At 39.8% G+C, this 18,885-nt stretch overlaps 1 long non-coding RNA gene across 1 annotated transcript; it reads right to left on the bottom strand.

The window, feature by feature from the left end:
- Positions 1–4,570: 4,570 nt before the first annotated feature.
- LOC127217985 (uncharacterized) lies at positions 4,571–6,514 on the bottom strand. The gene is made up of 3 exons (XR_007834135.1): positions 6,433–6,514; positions 6,118–6,171; positions 4,571–4,677 (listed from the first exon to the last, which is right to left on the bottom strand). It is a non-coding gene; the product is annotated as an uncharacterized LOC127217985 (long non-coding RNA).
- Between the last annotated feature and the right edge of the window lie 12,371 nt (positions 6,515–18,885).

Genomic DNA, 18,885 nt, shown 5'->3' with positions numbered 1-18,885 from the left:
GAAGATCTCTGTGAGTTCAAGGCCAGCCTGGTCTACAGAGTGAGTTCCAGGACAGCCAGGGGCACACAGAGAAACCTTGTCTTGAAAAACAAAACAAAAAGACAGGGAGGAAGAGTTTTTCTGTCAGCTGGGTGTAGTATCCCATGCCAGAAATCTCAGCACTGGGGAGGCTGAGGCAGGAGGATGAGAAGTCTTGTCAGTCTGGGATATGTATGTATGTATGTATGTATGTATGTATGTATGTATGTATGTATATATCTTATCTCAAAACAAACTAGCTCAGTCAAACATATGATAACTAGAAAAAACACAAGAAATTTAAACAAGTAAAAGGGGAATCTCTTGAAGCCTACACTGTCCGTCATATAACGAGTAAAATGGGGATCATATAACTTCTCAGTAAGTTAGATGTTTGTGAATGGTCAATACAAGAAATTCAGCCATTAAAATAACTACTCTTTCTTTAAAAATATTTTAATTTTTAATTACATGTGTGGCCTGTGCACGAGTTCAAAGGCCAAGGAGGCCTGCAGAGGCCATCTGGTTCCCTAGAGCTGGGGTTACCTGTGGTTGAGAGCGGCCTGTTGGGTGTTGGGAAGCACACTTGGGTCTTCTGCAGCAGCTCAGGCATTGTTAGCTGCAGCACCATCTCTCAACTGCCGTAATTCTATTGTTTTCTTTTCCGTTAGTTTGTTTGTTACTCTTTCGCTAGCCCTTCTACTGCCTTCACTTTCTCCTTTTGTCTGTTACGTCATGTTTACAAAATGACAACATAAGAGAATTTATTCTATATAATTATTTTAAGTTTGAGAGGGCAAGAATCATATCTCCCTCAAATAAAAATTTAAAATTTTAATGTTACTATCCAAAGTAACGGGTATCATTATGGCATTTCCCCTTCTTCCCTTGCTTTCTCCTCCTCCTTCCCCCTCCCCTTATCTTTCTTCCTTTCTTCTGAGGGGGTCCTATGTAGCCCAAGCAGCCTTAAAATTGCTATATAACGGAGGATGATCCCGAAGTCCCAGTCTTCCTGCCTCTAGAGTGAAGTGATAGGGTTATACAGCTGTGTCTTCTGCAGTTCCCCTGAAGTCTTCATTGTGGAGGTCTTTCACCTCCTCGTTTAGATTTATCCCTTAGCATTAATCTATATGCTTAAAAGCTGCCTCCATACCCCGATTTCTTTCTTGGCAAATTTGTTATTGTATGCATAATAAATAAACAAATCTTTGAAAAAAAAGAAAAAAGTTTGTTATTGGTATACTGGTATATTGGTTTATTTTGTATGTTGATTTTTTGTATTCTATTACCTCACTGAAAATGTTTTATCAGCTCTAAGGGTTTCTAGAAGAGATGTTAATGCCCTTTAAGTATATGATCATATTATCTGGAAGCAAGGATACTTTGAATTCTTGCTTTCTTATTTACATCCATTTTCTCTTACCTTACCTATCAGACTTCAAGTAGACACTGATTTGCATATGCAGAATAAGTCTTGTTTCTCTGAGCTTAGACCAATTTGATCCTGACCTATGTATGCTCTTAATGTGTTCTTGAAATTGATTTGTAGGTATTTTTTAAATTTATTTTTTATTTCCAATCCCAGTTCTCCCTCCCTCCTTCTCCTCCCTCACCCTCTACTCTACCTCCCCTCCCATCTGCTCCTCAGAGAGGGCCAGGCTTCCCCTAGGAAGTCTACTAAGTCTGTCCCGTCATCTAGTTGAGTCAGGAACAAGGCTCCTCCCCATCTCTGACACGTCTGTGTCTAGGCTGGGCAAGGTATTTCTCCATATAGAATGGACTCCACTAAGTCAGTTTGTGCATTAGTGTTTGACCTTGGACCCTCTGCCAGTGACCTCATATATTGTTCCAGTCACATCATTGTCACCTTTATTAATGGAGTCTAGTTCGGTTTTATGCAGGTTCCCCATTTGTCAGACTGGAGTCAGTGATCTCTCATTAGCTTGGGTCAGCTGATTCTGTGCGTTTCCCTATCATGGTCTTGACTCCTTTGTTCATATTATTGCTCCTCCCTTACTTTGATTGTACTCCAGGAGCTTGGTCCATTGGTTAATTGTGGATTTCTGCATCGGCTTCCAACTGTTTCTAGAAGAGGGCTTTATCTTCTCTGGGGTTGTGGATTGTAGGCTGGGTATTGTAGAGTGAGTCTGTATAGCAATTGTCTTCCCTGCATCCTTTGTAGAACATTTTGAGGGGTATTAGTCTTCCTTAAGTGTTAAATAAAATTCAGCAGAGATGCCATATTGTTTAGAGCTTACTCTGTAGGGAGTTTTTTTGTTTGTTTGTTTTATGTTGTGTTTTTTCTGAGACAGGGTTTCTCTGTGTAGCCCTGGTTGTCCTGGATCTAGTTCTATTGACTAGGCTGGCCTCAAACTCACAGAGATCTGCCTGCTTGTTCCTTCCAAGTACTGGAATTAAAGGCACACACCACTACCACCTGGCTGTGAGGAGAATTTTTATTGCTTCTTCAATCTCGTTTTTATTTTTAATTATTTTTGAGTATGTGTTTGTGATGTGCGTGTGTGCGTGTGTGCGTGCGTGCGTGCGTGCGTGCGTGTGTGTGTGTGTGTGTGTGTGTGTGTGTGTGTAGGTCATAGGTTGACTTCAGGTATCTTCCTCTATTGTTTTTACCTTTTGTTTTTGAGGCAGCCTCTTACTGAACCTGGGATGCACTGATTGGCTAGGCTGACTGGCCATCGAGCCCCAGGGATTTGTGTGTGCTCACTCCAGGTGTTTTTGGTTTTAAGTGCGGGTTCTGGGGACCTGGACTCAGGCATCCATGCACATGCTGTAGAAATTTGATTGACTGGGGTTCTTCTCCACCCCTCTCAGTCTTGTCACTCTGTATGCATCTGTTTCAATTGTTTACATTCTTTTGATTTGATTTTGGAAAGTCATGTCTAAGTAAGTGTCATTAAAAAAACAGATTTTCCAATTTTTTTTTGGAACCAAAGTTTTCAAAGCATTTCCCTAATGATGCTCTGGATTTTCCTCAAATCTGTTATAACCCATATTTTCCCTCTCATTTTACTAGTTTGGCAGAGAGTTTGCCTCTTCAAAGATCTAAGTTTTTACTCAATTGATTCTGTGTTATACTTTTAGTCTTCATTCATTTCTACCCTAATCTTTACTGGTACCCATGGCTCTTGGTTTGTACTTGTTCTAGCTTTTCTAAGAACTTGAGGTGAGTTAAGTCTGTTTAATCTATGATATAGTTTAAGCTTGAAATTTCTTTGATTTTTATGTTATCTTAAAACATATTTGAATATAAAATGTAAAGACCATACAATATAATATTCATTTTAACAGCTCCTCACCTGTGATCTTCTTAATTTCATTCATCATCACACGTAAATCGGTCTTCCCATTACCTTAAGAAAAAAAAAGCATAAAATGATATGAAAACACTAAGTTGTGAATTATAAAACAGAAATCTGTATTTACTCACCTGAAAAACATTTTATGAAGTTTATATCTTTCATGTCTGATCCTCATCAATTTGATTAATATAGCTACTTCTATCTCCACTATAAGTACCCACATAGCACAATGCAAGACAAAGCACTCTCCTTCAATTTAGCCTCAAATCTGTCGTTAGTTTAGTCCTTTCTGATAAATGAGAGTATTGCTCTACTCCTGGCTGCTCTTGGAACCTCAATAACTGTCATATTGATGTGTTTAATATTGCTCACTTATGATAGACCTTTGCTTTGCAAGGGACACTCTCATACACCATATAGTTACTTCCTTTACTCAACATTTCCCAAATTAAAATGTAAATCCACTGGATACATTTAATTCTGTAACATGGCTAATAAAAGTGCAGAGGCAAATATTGGGGTTCAAGCTGAAGATCAGAGCGGCAAAGCAGTTAGCCACTAGCTTTTACCTCTACCTCAGACTGAAATGGGCGATCCTGTCTCCAGGAATCCTCAGAGTGCAACGCTGACTGCAATGTTCTCTCTGTCTGGAAACTGAATCTCACATGAGACCTTTTGCTTCTTCCTTTTATACCTCTCTAGTGCTGGAATGAAAGGTGTGAGCTCTGTTTCTCTTTTAGGCTGATTCACTCTTGTGTAGCCCAGGGTGGTGTTGGACTCAGAGATCCATCTTCCTCCCCACCCCCCAGTCCTGGGATTAAAGGCGTGTGCCACCATTTCCCAGCTTCTATGGCTAACTGGCTTTGCATTCTGGTCTTCAGTGGCTTTATTAGATCATAAACAACATATCACCACAATTCCTCCCAAATGCTAGAACTGTGTGGTGTTACTCAGTGATATTTACAACTGGAATTGCACCATGAACCAAAATATTAATATTCTCCATATTTTTGTCTGAGCCCAGCATTTCCTATGTTGTTAAGTGGAGGCTATAGACATTTGTCATTTGTGTTGGTGCTCTTGGTGTCTCTTCCCAAGTAGTGGCCACTGGGCTCAGTTTGGTAGCTATGTGTGAAGACTACATTTTATTTCCCTTCTTTTTATGTACATCCTCTTCTCGTCCCAGATCCACCACTAGGCTCATGTTACAAGTTTTATTAGGAGGTCAACTCACGATCAACTGGCAGACGGTCCATCAGTATCTGGATGTCTTTATCATCGAGTTTAATGTCTGCATTTTTAATGAACTCTCCCACCTTATTTGAAGGAATCTTTATCCCTTAGAAAAGAAGGATTTGAGAAATATGAGGAGTCAATAGGTCATTCAAGGTCATGCCTAAGTGTCAGTGTTTTTCAGACAAGGAGGGGCGAAGGGCATTTAAACTACTCCATTAACAATGTTTTTGATACCTTAGTGTGAACTCTTAACTCTTGTTCTTGAGACTCTGTTACAGCTGTGTGAGTGTGTGTGTTGCATGTACTGATGACTGAACTCAGGGTGTGAACATGCTAGTTGAATACTCTCCTTGAGTAATACCTTGATCCTAGCTTTTAGAAGGAATTTGAAGAGAAGGAAGTGAGGAGTTTGGAGTTTCTATTAAAGACCCAAACCAGTATTTGTCAATGTACCTATATAATAGGTTTTGAAACTTGAAATTAATGGAGAAAAATAAAGTCTATGGATTTATTACATCACAATTCTCTAGGAAATTTATTTAAAAGTTAAACTTATTTATTTTTAATTGTGTGTGTGTGTGTGTATGTGTGTGTGTGTGTGTGTGTGTAGAATGCTCCTGTGTTACAGTGTGTATGTATGTGGAGGTCAGAGGATGACTCCTAGGAGTCAGTTCTCGCCTTCTTTTGGGTTCTACGAATCAAACTCACACCCTCAGTCTTGGTAGCAAGCACCTTTACTGCTGGTCCAAAGTAATATTTTTACTGATACACTAAAATAAACAAACAAACATATATGTATGGATTCCAATACCTGATTCAAATCAGGTTGAACATGTCTATTTTTCCCAAACATTCGTCATTTCTTTATGGCTAAAACCTTCCGAATTCTTTTCTTTTTTCTAACTTTCTGAAATGGTGCCACTGTCTGTAGCCAACCTACTGCATGGTAGCTGGCAGGGTTTCTTGTCCTCATCCGAGTGCCCCCTTCTGCTCTCCCCATCCCTGACCACCATTCTAAACTCCTGTGAGATCAATGTTTTTAGATTACATATATAAAAGAGATCACTTGGTGTCTGTTTTGTGTGTGAGGTGTGCCTGGTTCATTTCACTTAATACAATAGTATCCACTTCTATTCATGTTGTTGTGAATAAGGAGATATTATTTATTTTGTAATGACCAGTCAGTGTTCTGTTGTATATAGGCAACAGTTTTTCTTTTCCACTGTTTACATTTACTTTTTATTATAATACAATGGGAAACTATAAAATAACTTTCCCCCTAAATATTATCACTGGAAATTCAAGATTAATATTGTTGGAAATGTGCCTAGTTCTCTAAGTGCTGTTATTTCCTGATGTTTCTATCATTTGGCTTTGTAGAGGAACCACTGTTTCTGGGACTTTTATAGGGAAACCATTTTGGTCTAAAGAGTAGGGATGGCAAGATGAACAATCTAAAAATTGCAAAGTAGGAAGAGTGTCTGAAAACCACAGCATGGTTCAAGGACCTCAGTGTCACCTGCCAAGAAAGAAATCATCATACCTTCAATATTCTCCAGTTCTTTTAACAACCTTTTCTTGTATAGTCTTCCATTAGCTGTAAGACAGAAATGTCAAGTCTCAGGAAATAATGCCGTTACTCAGAAGTGGGATAAATGTCTGTAACTTAAGAAGCAGAAACTTTAAAAATGTTTCATTCTAACAATTAACATTTTCATTCTGATAATGAAACTCAGGAATTAAAACAAATCTGTTGGTGACATGTTGGTGATGGGTAGCATGGGGCATGGAAATTCATCACACAAATCTATACAATTGCTACTTGTCCGAGGCTCCTGTGGCATCCTCTAATGCTTACCGTCAGTTGGCAGTTTGCCCAGCAGTTTCATCATCTTGTCCTCTGTGAGTTTTATCCCCATGTTTTCCAGGTAATCATCCAGGTCCAGAAGGTCAAGTTTATCACCTTTAAAAAGCCAAAAGTGCTAACAGTTGACAATATGAAGAATTGTAATTCTACAGAAAAAGGTTACTTAGTCTTTGCTAAGTAAACTTTAATGAAATCAAGTGGACAAGAATGTAAGAAACCACTAAGACAAAATATAGAGGCTTTGGCCGAAACAATGATGATCAAAGTTAGACTGGAAAATTATATGTAAACATTTACCCATAAATAGAGTGAGGGCATGTGCCGACAAGGAAAACAGTATTGATTATAACTTTATGAAAAACAATTAGAATCTGATTTTTCAGGTTTTTTGTGCTTGGTGTGCATGTGTGGTTGTGTGCAGTGTATGGAGTATGTGTGTGTACATGTATGGACTGTGTGCAAATGCACACACCTATGCAAGTATGCACAGAGGCCAATGGGAGAATGTTGGTTCCCTGCTCTACCACTCTGCCTTATTTCCTTGAGACAAGGTCTTTCCCTGAACCTGGAGCTATGCTGGCAGCCAGAACCCCCCAGCAATCCTCCTGTTTCCACCCTCACAGCACTGGGGTCACAAGGGCCAGTGTGGCCACACTGGCGTTTTATGTGGATTTTGAGATTCAAATTCAGGCTATTATGTTTGTATAGCCAGCACTCTTCCCTACAGAGCCATCTTCCAAGCCCCCTGCAGTCTCAATCACACACCATGTCACTACATGATGCTTTTTTTTCTTCAGGGCTTTTAAAAACCTTAACTCAGCTGGCTCTGTCAGACCTTATAGATTTGGTGGATCTTCTTTCTCTCTTCTTGATAGCAATTACCACCCACTGTGGATCCTGGGTTTCCTCTGTAAATTAAGTTCACCTCTGTTCCTGTCTAGAAATACTAGCTTGCAGGGATTCCCCCCACCCCAGAGACAAGGTTTCTTTGTGTAGTCCTTGCTGTCCCAGAATTCACTCTGTAGACCAGGATGGCCTCAGACTCACAGAGACCCACCTGCCTCTGCCTCCTGCATGCTGAGATTAAAGGTGTGCACCACCACCACCAGGCTCTTAAAAATATTTTTCAAGTATATAATGTAAAGTACTGGAGGGAAACACGCAGGATCACAGACTATTTCACAAACATGGGTGAGAAACAAGCAGAGAAGTCTGCTTGGTATCACGCTTGTTCTTCACTCTCGGTTATTAGGTTGTAAATACCCACATAACCTTTCCCCCTCCCAATCTTCTCCATGGCTGTGTGGAAATTTCCCTCACATTGGTTCTTTTCTAACTCTATGATACGGTCTAAGCAGAAAAACCTAATGCCAGACAGCATAAGCAAACTCCTGTTTTCAGTTCCTAGAGCCCACAAGCAAAGCTTCTGTTTGGAGAGAATGCCTGGGGTGGGGGGTTGGAGGCTCATCTGCACAAATGACTGGAGGAAAGAGGTACAGGTACAGGGCTGTTTCCCCCAAGAACTTTCAAGGCCTTTTCTGTGAAGTTGGGCCACTGGGGTTCCTAAAGCTTGCCTGTCAGCAGCTCTGGGGATTACAGCCACAGTGGAATCACATCCTTGTCTGTTAACTGCTTTTGACAAGACACGGACCTTCCGATATGCCCTAGTCTTATGGTTTATGCTAAATTGATTCAATTTCTGTAGTTGGACTGTCTTTTCAGCTGCCAGCCCCCAAATAATGTTGTTGAGATTTATTATTCATTATGAAAGCTTGGCTTGTAGCTAAGGCTTGTTCCCAACTAGCCCTTGTAACTGAAATTAACCTGTATTTATTAATCTATATCTGCCTTGTGGCTTTTTAACCTCTCCTCCATGCTGCTCATCTGACTTGCTCCGTGTCTTGCTTGTGTCTCCCTGTGCCCAGACTCTAACCCCGAGTCAGAAGTCCTGCCTAATCTCTCCTGCCTAGCTATTGGTCATTCAGCTCTTTCTTAAACCAATCAGAAGGAGCCTTTCACACAGTGTGAGATCAAATATCACATAACAAATTACTTATTTTACCCTTTGTACTTATCTCTCTATCAGGGATGCCCAACTTACTGTGTCTGGAAAACACTGATGTACTTTTTAAGGATCAGTTCCTGTACTCCAGTGCTCTGCCCCTTGAGAAATCCTTAGATCCTTTCTTCTTCTCCTCCTCCTTCTCCTCCTCCTTCTCCTTCTTCTTCTTTTTTTTTAACCACACCTTCTAATCCTTTCCTAACAGTTCTATCAACTGGTTTTTGTTTTTGTTTTTTTGAGACAGGGTTTCTCTGTGTAGCCCTGCCTGTTCTGGAACTCACTCTGTAGACCAGGCTGGCCTCAAAATCACAGACGTTCACATACAGGGATTAAAGGTTTGCACCACCACTGCCTGGCAGATCCTTTTCTATTTATGAGACTTTTAAAATAACACCCATGATATTATTGCATTTGTTTGTACATGTTTTTCCTCAACTGCAGAAGATTCAACTACTTGAAGCACCTGGATGGTTGTATGTAGGGTCCTTAACAGAAGCTTAGGAATGATTAGTGACCCACCTGTAAAAAGACTCCCTTTGTCTATGACCTCATTCATATTAACCATCCCATCATCTGTAAAAACAAGAGAGAATTTATGTATATCAATGATAATACATATAGAAAAAGAGATAAAGTTATATACTGAAGTAAAATACAGGGGTATAGCCAATTTTTAATATTTGGTTTAGGATTGGAATTGGGAAAGACAGAACTCTGATTGTGAAAACGACATTGACTTCACATTGCTTTTGTTGCTGTTTGTTCTGTCCAGACAGTAGACCATGTCTAGAGGACACTGGGCTGGTGATGACAGAGCCTTCCTTCTCTTATTTGGAGGGATCCCATGTTACTGATTGTAAAACTGGCAAGCAATCCAATGGATCAGTGTGTGTGGGATGTCCTTCTGTATGCTGCGAATATGTGTTGCTTTTATTGGTTGATGAATAAAGTTGTTTTGGCATATGGCAGGGAAGAATATAGCTAGGTATGAAATCCAAACAGAATTACAATGAGAAAGAAGGCAGAGTCAGGCAGATATCGTGTAGCTGCCAGAGATTTACTGGTAAGCCAAAGCCATGTAGTGATACATAGATTAGTAGAAATGGATTAATTTAAATTTTAAGAGCTAGTTAATAATAATCCTGAGCTAATAGGCCAATCAGTGTGTAATTAATATTAAACCTCCGTGGGAACTGTCAGGTGGAAGCGAAATGTTCAGTTACAATAGCGCCAACTTGGGGTACATACATCTATATAAAGCCTCAGAAAGTTTTTTTTTTTTTTTTTAAAGGATTCTAGACACACAAAAGCAGAGTCAAAAATGGTTTTTTGGTAGCTGCATTTTTCCCCCCAAATAGGCTCTATTTGCTAGAGGTAAGCAAAGGCACAGTCCCTTTAAGAGAGGGCTTCCTGACTCAGCATTAGTAGCAAGAACCATGCTCTTTTAAGAGGCCCTGCTACCAAACACTCATATGGAGTTTATGAGCAGCTGGCAGCAGGGGCCTAAAACCTTCCCAGAGTTGGGGGTGATGCGCACAGCTCCTGTCATTCTTCTGCCATGAAGCTAGTCTCTCAGGAAACCAAGGAACGAGGCGGAGCGAGCTGCTTTAGTTCTAGTGAAGTGCACTTACCATTTTAAAAACTCTCCTGGCCAGAAAAAGATTACAGATTCACAATATTCAGACAAATAGACCTCTAAATGGGTCACAGAGTGTCGTGTAAATGTGCATGGGCTTAGGAAAGAAAGGATATAAGATAGACAGAGTCATGGATAAGAAAATAATTTAAGGATAAAAACCCGAGATCCTTAAAGGACAAATAGAGTAAAAAAATTATAACGGACCATTTAAAGATTGAAAATATACAGAAAGTCTGGATTATGTATGTTATTGTGTTTTCTTTGAATTTTTTGACGTTAAAGAGCTAACTGCAGAGAGACATTTGATTTTGTGGGCTGCTAAGCTAAACCAATACGTATATTTTAAAGGTATCTTAACTTCAAAATTTGAAAGATGTGTTGCTTTGGAAAAGAGATTCTGCTTTAGTTTCCACAGAAGATAAAAAGCTGTGGTCTCCTTCCAGGCTAATATGGTTTAATCAAACGAGACCCCCCAAAACGATGGTCCAGGTGGTCCAAACATCCATGATAGCTTCAGGACTGCTGCCTGAGATGGACCAATCACACAAAATACCCCAACTAAGACTTGATCATAATTATAAATTTTTTCAGGGTCCCTACAAGGTTACTGTGCACAACAATTAGCAGGAAGTAGCCTAGAACACTACACCTAAATCCCCAAACACTGTTTATAAATGTTTGTGTTCACTTAAAGGGGGCTTATTACAAATGGTTAATGGCCACAGTCAATCTCTTTCTAAAGAAAAAAAAAAGGGGGGGGGATATGATATAGACATGAATACTTTATACTGGTATGGATTTTAGTTTATTGATACAAATTTAAAGTTAATTTTGTTATACTGTATATATATTTCTACTCTTGTTTCAGGCATTGTGTTTATACAGATCAATTAAAAATGTATAATTAAGAAGTACAGATTTTTTTGTTGTTGTTGTTTTTTGGAGACAGGGTTTCTCTGTATAGCTTTGGAGCCTGTCCTGAAACTCACTCTGTAGACCAAGCTGGCCTAGAACTCACAGAAATTTACCTGCCTCTAAAGACATGTGCCACCACCACCCAGCTAAGATTACAGATTAATAGAAAGTCATTTACAATAGTCAAACTTATAGTCATGTTAGTTGGGTTTTCTAGATATGCAGAAATATATTTCAGATGGATAGGTAATCTTCAAACACCTCAAAGATCTACACAATATGACATTTAAGATTTTTTTTTAAAGAACTTAGACTTTTCTTGACAGTGAGACATGTCTGCTCCTGGCAGAGCCAATTACTTCAGAGAGAATGATGGGCATAGAAGACGCTCCTTATGGGTTTGCTTTTAGTATGGCAAAGACTAGCCATTTGGGCAAGAATCTGCTCTTGCTTGGACTGCTTGACGATATGCTGTATAAACTGGACATGCAGGACCCACAAGAAAGTGACTGCTGAACTTGTCAAAACAAGGTGGGACAGTCCTTCAGAGGTCTGGCTACATGAAAGAGTCTGCCAGACATTTTTCAGGACACAGAGAAAAGTTACTGACAAACTGCCAATATAGGCAGGACAGTTTCAAATTTCCTCCTTCACTGAGAAGTTTGCCAGACACTCTAGGTCTATAGGCTGAACTGATATCTCTGTCATTTCTAGAGTTTTGGAAGTTGATTACAATGTACTTCCAGTTTACTTAGATAATATTAAATCCTTCTGGGGTCTTTGATGGAGTTGAAGACTAGACACCTATAATTATAGTTTTCCTTAGATGATAAAAGATAAATTAGACATAAAAGTTTAGACTCACAAAGATAGGAGAGGTGATAGAACATTTTCTTTAATTTTGCCAAATGCAAATGGACTAAATATTGTAACTATAATTCTTGCTTGATAACTGTCTTGTTATATGCAATTTCACTATGTTAAAATTAAATCCTTCCTTTTTAATTAGACAGAAAAGGGGAGATGATGTGGGATGTCCTTTTGTATGCTACAAATACGTGCTGCTTTTATTGGTTGATGAATAAAGCTCATTTGGCCAATGGCCAGGCAGAATAAAGCCAGGTGGAAAATCCAAACAGAGATATAGAATGAAAGGAGGCAGAGTCAGGGAGACACTGTGTAGCCCCCAGGGAAGCAATACGAGAAGTACCAAGCCACGAGCCTTGTGATAATAGAAATGGGCTCATTTAATTGTGAGAGCTAGTCAGTCATATGCCTGAGCCACTGGCCAAACAATTATAATTATTATTAAGCCTCAGAGTGGTTATTTGATTAGTGGCTTCGTGGGATTGTGTGAGACAGAGAAAAACTTCCAGCTGTATCAGTGCTGTAACAGGAAGATCTGACTTGAGACATTAACGGTGGTGTTTCTTTTTCTATGCTCTGTCCTCAGGCAAGGCTTGGCTCCACTTGTCATTCTCCCTCTGGCCATGGTCAATATGGATGAAAGTGTTCCAGCTAACTTTAATAACAGTTAAAATGCTTATTATTGAGACAGGGTGTCACTTACCACTGACCTGGAATTTGCTGTGAGCTGAGGATGAACTTGACGTTCTGAGAGCTGGGGTTATGGACTTGTGCCAGTATGCTCAGTTTAAATAGGGTGTTGTTATTTGATTTATTTTAATCAAGTAATTAAACATTTCGAGATAGTGTTTTTCTGTGTAGATCTGGCTGGTCTGGAACTCTTTTTACTTCATGTTGGCCCCAAACTCATGGTGGTCCTCCTACCTCCACTTTCCAAGTCTTGGGATTTCAAGACTGATCTGTCATACCCGGCTGCTCAGGTGGGGCTGTTTAGAGCAGACGGTGCAGTGAGCAATGGTCTCTCTGGTTTTGGCCTCACTGGACTATGTCTCCCTCTGCTTCTCCTCTCCTTCCCTTTCCTTCTGAGGAAGGTGTTGAATTTAGTTCAGCAGGTGGCTACTGACAAGCTGGAAATGGGTCTCTAAATGTGCCTCCTGTGGGATCACCAACCTGAAAAGTATGCCTCAGGGAAAGAATTACTACTTCTAGAACTAAAATAGTTGTAATATTTCATTCATGTTTCCAGACAGCTAGAAAACAAGTTAAGGAAAAGTATGTCCTTCATGATTAGATTAAAAAAAATGCCAAAATGAGAGAGGCCATTGCCACCAACTACAGAAATACAGGAATACAAGTGACTTCATACTGACACTCAGACAATTCAGAGGAAATGGCCACATTTCCAGAAAGACAAAAACTACCTACAGAATCTGACTCAAGAGGAAGAAGACTAAATTTAATCACCTGGTTTAAGGCTCTTCTGGCAACTTCTCTGTCCATCCTCCCCTCCCTGGGCACTTTGTACTTGAAGCAGAAACTCCAGCCTTGAAGGTATACTTGCTGTCTTCCCAACGTTCCATGATTTTGTTTTACTTACACTTTGGCATGCACTGTTTTCTCAGCTGTAATGCCTCTTGTTTTTGTTTTTAGTTTTTTTTTTTTTGTTTTGACAGGGTTTCTCTGTGTAGCTTTGTAGAGTTTCAGGCTGGCCTCAAACTCACAGAGATCCTCCAGCCTCTGCCTCCCGAGTGCTGGGATTAAAGGTGTGCACCACCACTGCCCAGCCTGTTGTGCCGTTATTAGTAGAGAATTTTTGTGTATTGGACAGCTTTCTCTGACCTTTTTCCTGGTAAACTTGTCTTTTTGCCTTTTTCAGAATCTTAGTGAAGGCATTTTTAGGATTGTACTACAACTAGATAACACTATGATGATGCCTTGGCTTCTAGACTTCTTTTCTAGTCTATGGAAGGTTAGGGTTAGGTTGTTATATTCCTAATAGTTACATATATTGGCACTCAATGAACTGATTAAGTTTTGAGAATTAGACTTAATTAAAAAAATTATTTTTATGTGTATGGGTGTTGTGCCTGCATGTGTATATGTGTAGCAATGCATGCCTGGTGCCTGAAGAATCCAGAAGAGGGCATCATATCCCCTGGAAATGGAGTTACAGGCAGTAGAGAGCTGGGTGCTGGGAACTGAATTCAGGTCCTCAGCTAGAGCAGCACCTAGACTTAAAAAAGTTTTATTTTTATTTTAAATTGTGTGCGTGCGTGTGTTTTCCTGGAGGCCAGAAGTTACAGGTGGTGGTGAGATGCCAGTGTGGGTGCTATGAACAAACTTAGTGTGCCGGTAGAGGAATTAAGAATGTTCTTATAACTCAGCCAACTCTTCAGCGTTGAGGACAAGCTTTTCTATCTTTTGGCTTTTCGTTTCTTCTTTTAAATACTTTGGCACAAATCCAGATTTTCTTTCTGAAGTTAGGGGCAACTTACCACTAATGGACAGGTAACTTAACAGGTCTTCGTATTCATCCTCCTCAAGGTCATAACCCATACTTTCCATGAAATTCTTTATCTTTTTCAAATCAACCTTCAGTCCTTAGGAAACAGTAAGGGAAGGAGAAAAGCAATCAAAAGTGCTAGTCATGCCTGCGAATTAATTAAAGTGTGAGCAATCAGAGGATACAGTTGTTTGAGGAAAGAGCCGTCACAGGACTTGGGACCAGAACCTGTTCCTTTGTTCTGCCCATGGCCCCTGTACAGACATTCATAAGGAGTTAGGTAAGTCTGCTGAGTTATAGCCAGAAACCATTCAGACTTAGCTCTCAAAAAACAGACTTGAAATGTTGTGAGAGTCAAACATCATGTCTTCAAAGGTTGTGCTGAAAGCAGCAAACAACTTAAGAAACCAAGCATGCCAACCAACAGATTTGTCATCACCCAAAACATGAAAAGCAAAACATGGGAAATCCAGTCTTACCCAGTTTTCCCTTACCTTTGAGGGACATGATACTGTCCATCAGCTTGTGCTTGTACACCTTCCCTGCAGCTGCAAAGCAAGGCACACAACTGCAGAGTTAGAACCCAGGACACCCATGACAGCTCAAAATCCAAAGTCTCAGCAGACACTCTAGGGATTTCCCTTGTATTAATTTTTTTCTATTCACATCACAAGCTAAGAATTGGAATAGCAGAAAGTTCTTGAGATAGTAAATCTATTCACTTGAAAAATAGTGACTAGGTGAACCTCCCTGTCTCCCTCCTACCCTTAGCATACAGTAGGGATGCCTAAACATCCGTGTTTATTGTGGCACTGGTCCTATTAGCTGGCACTGTAGTAAGTCTGAATGCTCATCAGCAGAGGTGTGGAGGAAGAAACATGTTATATTCTTTAGCCATAAAGAAGAACAAAACCTTACAATCCTGCCATTTGCAGAAAATAGTCAGACCTGTGTGCATATCAAGATGCTAAGTGGTAAGTGAGCCCTATCTGCAAGGACAAACACCATGTTTTCTCTTTTATGCAGTCCTGTGTGTGCTGCAGGGATCAAGCCCAGGGCCTTGGCTATCCTTGGCTACTGTCTATCATTGATCAATACTTTCTGATCTCATATGCAGAATCTAGATAAAAAAAAAAAGACATGAAAATAAAGGGCCCTATTGGCTGGGGGGGGGGGACAGCAAATGATGAAGGAGGAATGAGGATCAGAGTACAATGAGTATATGTTTAAACATATGATGAAACCTTATAGTTTGTATAAAGACTATATGCTGATAAGAAAAATAATTTAATAGTCACAGTCAAATGCTTATTCATCAAAATACAGTATAGAACATTAAAAAATTTACATAATATTTTACGCTGAAAACATATTTTTCATGCTCATTATTTTGTTTAACCCTCATTGTTATCCATAAATCATACGTTATAGACTTTGTTTTATTCATTTTTGGGACACTAGCATCTAATCAGTTTCCACTGAGTTAATAAATATGTCATTGGTAAATTACATACTGGCTGAGTTAGTACTTACCATCAATTGGCAAGCCTTTCATTAATACATTGTTTTCCTTTAGGTGGAGTCTTAATCCAATGTTTTTAATAACATTGTCCATGTCATTATAGTCAATTTCTTCCCCTATGTAAAGAAAATGATAGTAAAATAGTTAAATCACAAATTTAAGTAATAAAAATCACAGTGTCTAAGTAGTGTTATAAAAATACAAACTTTTAAAAAATAACAAGGGCTGGAGAGGTAGGGGGAGGTCTCTGTGAGTTCAAGGCCAGCCTGGTCTACAAAAAAATGAATTCTAGGGCAGCCAGGACTGTTACACAGAGAAAACCTGTCTCAAAAACCACCACCACCACCACCAACAACAACAACAAAACCTTGTTTTATGTATTAAGAGATCTGTTTTAAATTTAGTTCTGTTTATTAGTTATTACTGTATGCACATGCACACATGCCACAGCACAGGTGTGGAGGTCAGAGGACAACTTTCTGGAGGTGACTGTCTCCTCCCACCACTGCTTCACGCTGTCAGCTTGTGTGGCAGCACCTTTACTTGATAAACCATCTCACTGGCCGTTTGTCTTTGAAACAGTATTCGTTTCACTATACAGCCCTGGTTGGTCTCCAAGTCCCAGGAAGTGTCCTTCCTGAGCCCTGGGATTATAGGCATGTGCTAGCACACCAGGCAAGAGATCATTTTGGCCGTATTTTCCCATCATTTCTTCTTACTCACCTAAGACCATGTCCACTTCTCTCAGAAGCAAGTTCATGCGGACTTTCCTCTCATCTGCAGTACAAGACAGTGCTTAGATAAGCCTTGCTGTGGGTCCAGCCACAGTCCCTCAGAGCTGTGCACTGGAGCCCCAATCCCTCGTGTGGCTGTATTTGCAAATGTGGTCTTTGGCAGTTTGAATAACATCATGGTGGTGGCTGGGGTGAGGGTGGGGGAATCGTGACCAGAGAAAGTGTGGCTTGAGAGGTGTGAGGACCAGCCCTTTTCCATCTCCCTTGGTTAAGAGAGAATACTGCAGAACAGCAACCATCTGCAGGCTAGAAACACAGCCCTCCCAGGAGTTACACACTCCATTCAGCTTTCAACTTGGGAGTTTGCAGACTCCAGTACTATGACAGAATCAATTTTGTTCTCTCAGCCCCCCGCAATTGGTGCCATATTGTTACGGCAGCTGGACCAAACCCATACAGACTCTAAATAAAATTCTTAACTGTGAAAGTTCAGTTATTTAACAATGGCCTAGAATTGTTTTCTAACTAGACATTTTATTTTTATTGTCTTTATAAGCATAAAGTTGAGGAAAAGCAAAAGAATGTAAACATGATAAACATGTTTGTTACACTTAGTTATGCTTCCTGACGTCTGTTCCTTATTAGTGAGAACTTATAGGAGAAAGTTATATCATTTTTTAGTTTTTAATGCATTGTTGGTGTCTACTATATCCAGGCCCCTTTTCAGTGCTAAGGATACAATGGCCAACAAAATGTCTGTTTCTGTGGTAGCAGGAGCTAATGTCCAGAACCATTTATAACTTCAGTTCCAAGGACTCTGACCCCTCTTTTTGTGTGGTGCACATAGCAGCCGCAGGGTCACAAACAATTTCAGACCCACCAGAGAGTACTTAACAAAACACAGAAATGTACATATTTCCTCCTAATTAAAAAAAAAAAAAAGGTTTTTTTTTTTTTTTTTTTTTTTGTTTTTCGAAACAGGGTTTCTCTGTGGCTTTGGAGGCTGTTCTGGAACTAGCTCTTGTAGACCAGGCTGGTCTCGAACTCACAGAGAAATGCCTGCCTCTGCCTCCTGAGTGCTGGGACTAAAGGCCACCACTGCCCAGATAAAAGTTTTTCTTTTTAAACATCCATGGTGAAGTAGGGCTTCGTGGTAATGCAGCTGTTCACCCATGCTTCTGTAGTCATCCCTCACCCAAGTTCTGCAAGTATGCCAATAACTCTCTGACTCATCAAGGCCTTAGGAGGAACCATATCTTTGGTCTGTTTTTGGTGCCCTATATGGGGTGAGCAGACATGTGTGTATCCCTCAGGGAAGTTCACACAAGTATTATTTTATTATATTACAGATAATATTTAATAATCTCTACCTACCACCTTCCTCTTTATTCTTCTTCTTCTTCTTTTTTTAAGACAGGGTTTCTGTATGTAGTCCCGACTGCCAACTGTTCTGGAACTCACTCTGTAGATCAGGCTGGCCTTGAACTCACAGAGATCCACCTGCCTCTGCCTCCTGAGTACTTGGATTAAAGGCATGCACCACCATACCTGGTTACTATTTTCTTTTTCTCTCTTTGTATTCTTTCCTAACTTTCATTTCTCTCATCTTAAATATTCTTCAAAAATCTTTTTACATCATCTATCTATCTATCTATCTATCTATCTATCTATCTATCTATGTATCCATCCATCCATCCATCTATCGGAGAGGCAATGTGAGCACAATAGTACAGGCTAGGATGTCAATGGACAGCTAGGATGTCAATGGAAGTTCATGCCCTCTTTCCTCACATGGGGCCTGAGGATCAAACTCAGGTCTTCAGTCTTGGCAGCAAGTGTTCCTACCCACTGAACCATCTTGCCAGCCTTCAACTATTCTTTTTAAGAAACTTTTCCACTTGATCCTAATACTGACCATGATCTCTTTGTGGTACTCTTTGGCATAGGAACTCTGGTAGAAGCAATGAGGGTAATTAATGGTAGGTGATCTAGTCTCAAATTAATACTAAGAGACAATGTTTTCTTGGTCTTTAGGGCTGGGTCTCTATGTGCTTCTGAATTTTTCTAGGAAATTAACAAGCATACTTGAAATGTTTCTATAGAGAAATAAAATTATTTTTTACAAGGTCTAATCACTTATTTGTTACTCTTAGAGATTTATTTTTAACTGGATTCAGCAGCAGAATTTCTTAGGGAGGACAG

This window comes from Phodopus roborovskii, unplaced genomic scaffold (genome assembly GCF_943737965.1).
Source record: "Phodopus roborovskii unplaced genomic scaffold, PHOROB, whole genome shotgun sequence".
In the NCBI taxonomy this organism is placed as follows: Eukaryota; Metazoa; Chordata; class Mammalia; order Rodentia; family Cricetidae; genus Phodopus; species Phodopus roborovskii.
Note: the sequence above shows the minus strand (reverse complement) of the source record. Positions and strands in the feature narration are given on the sequence as shown.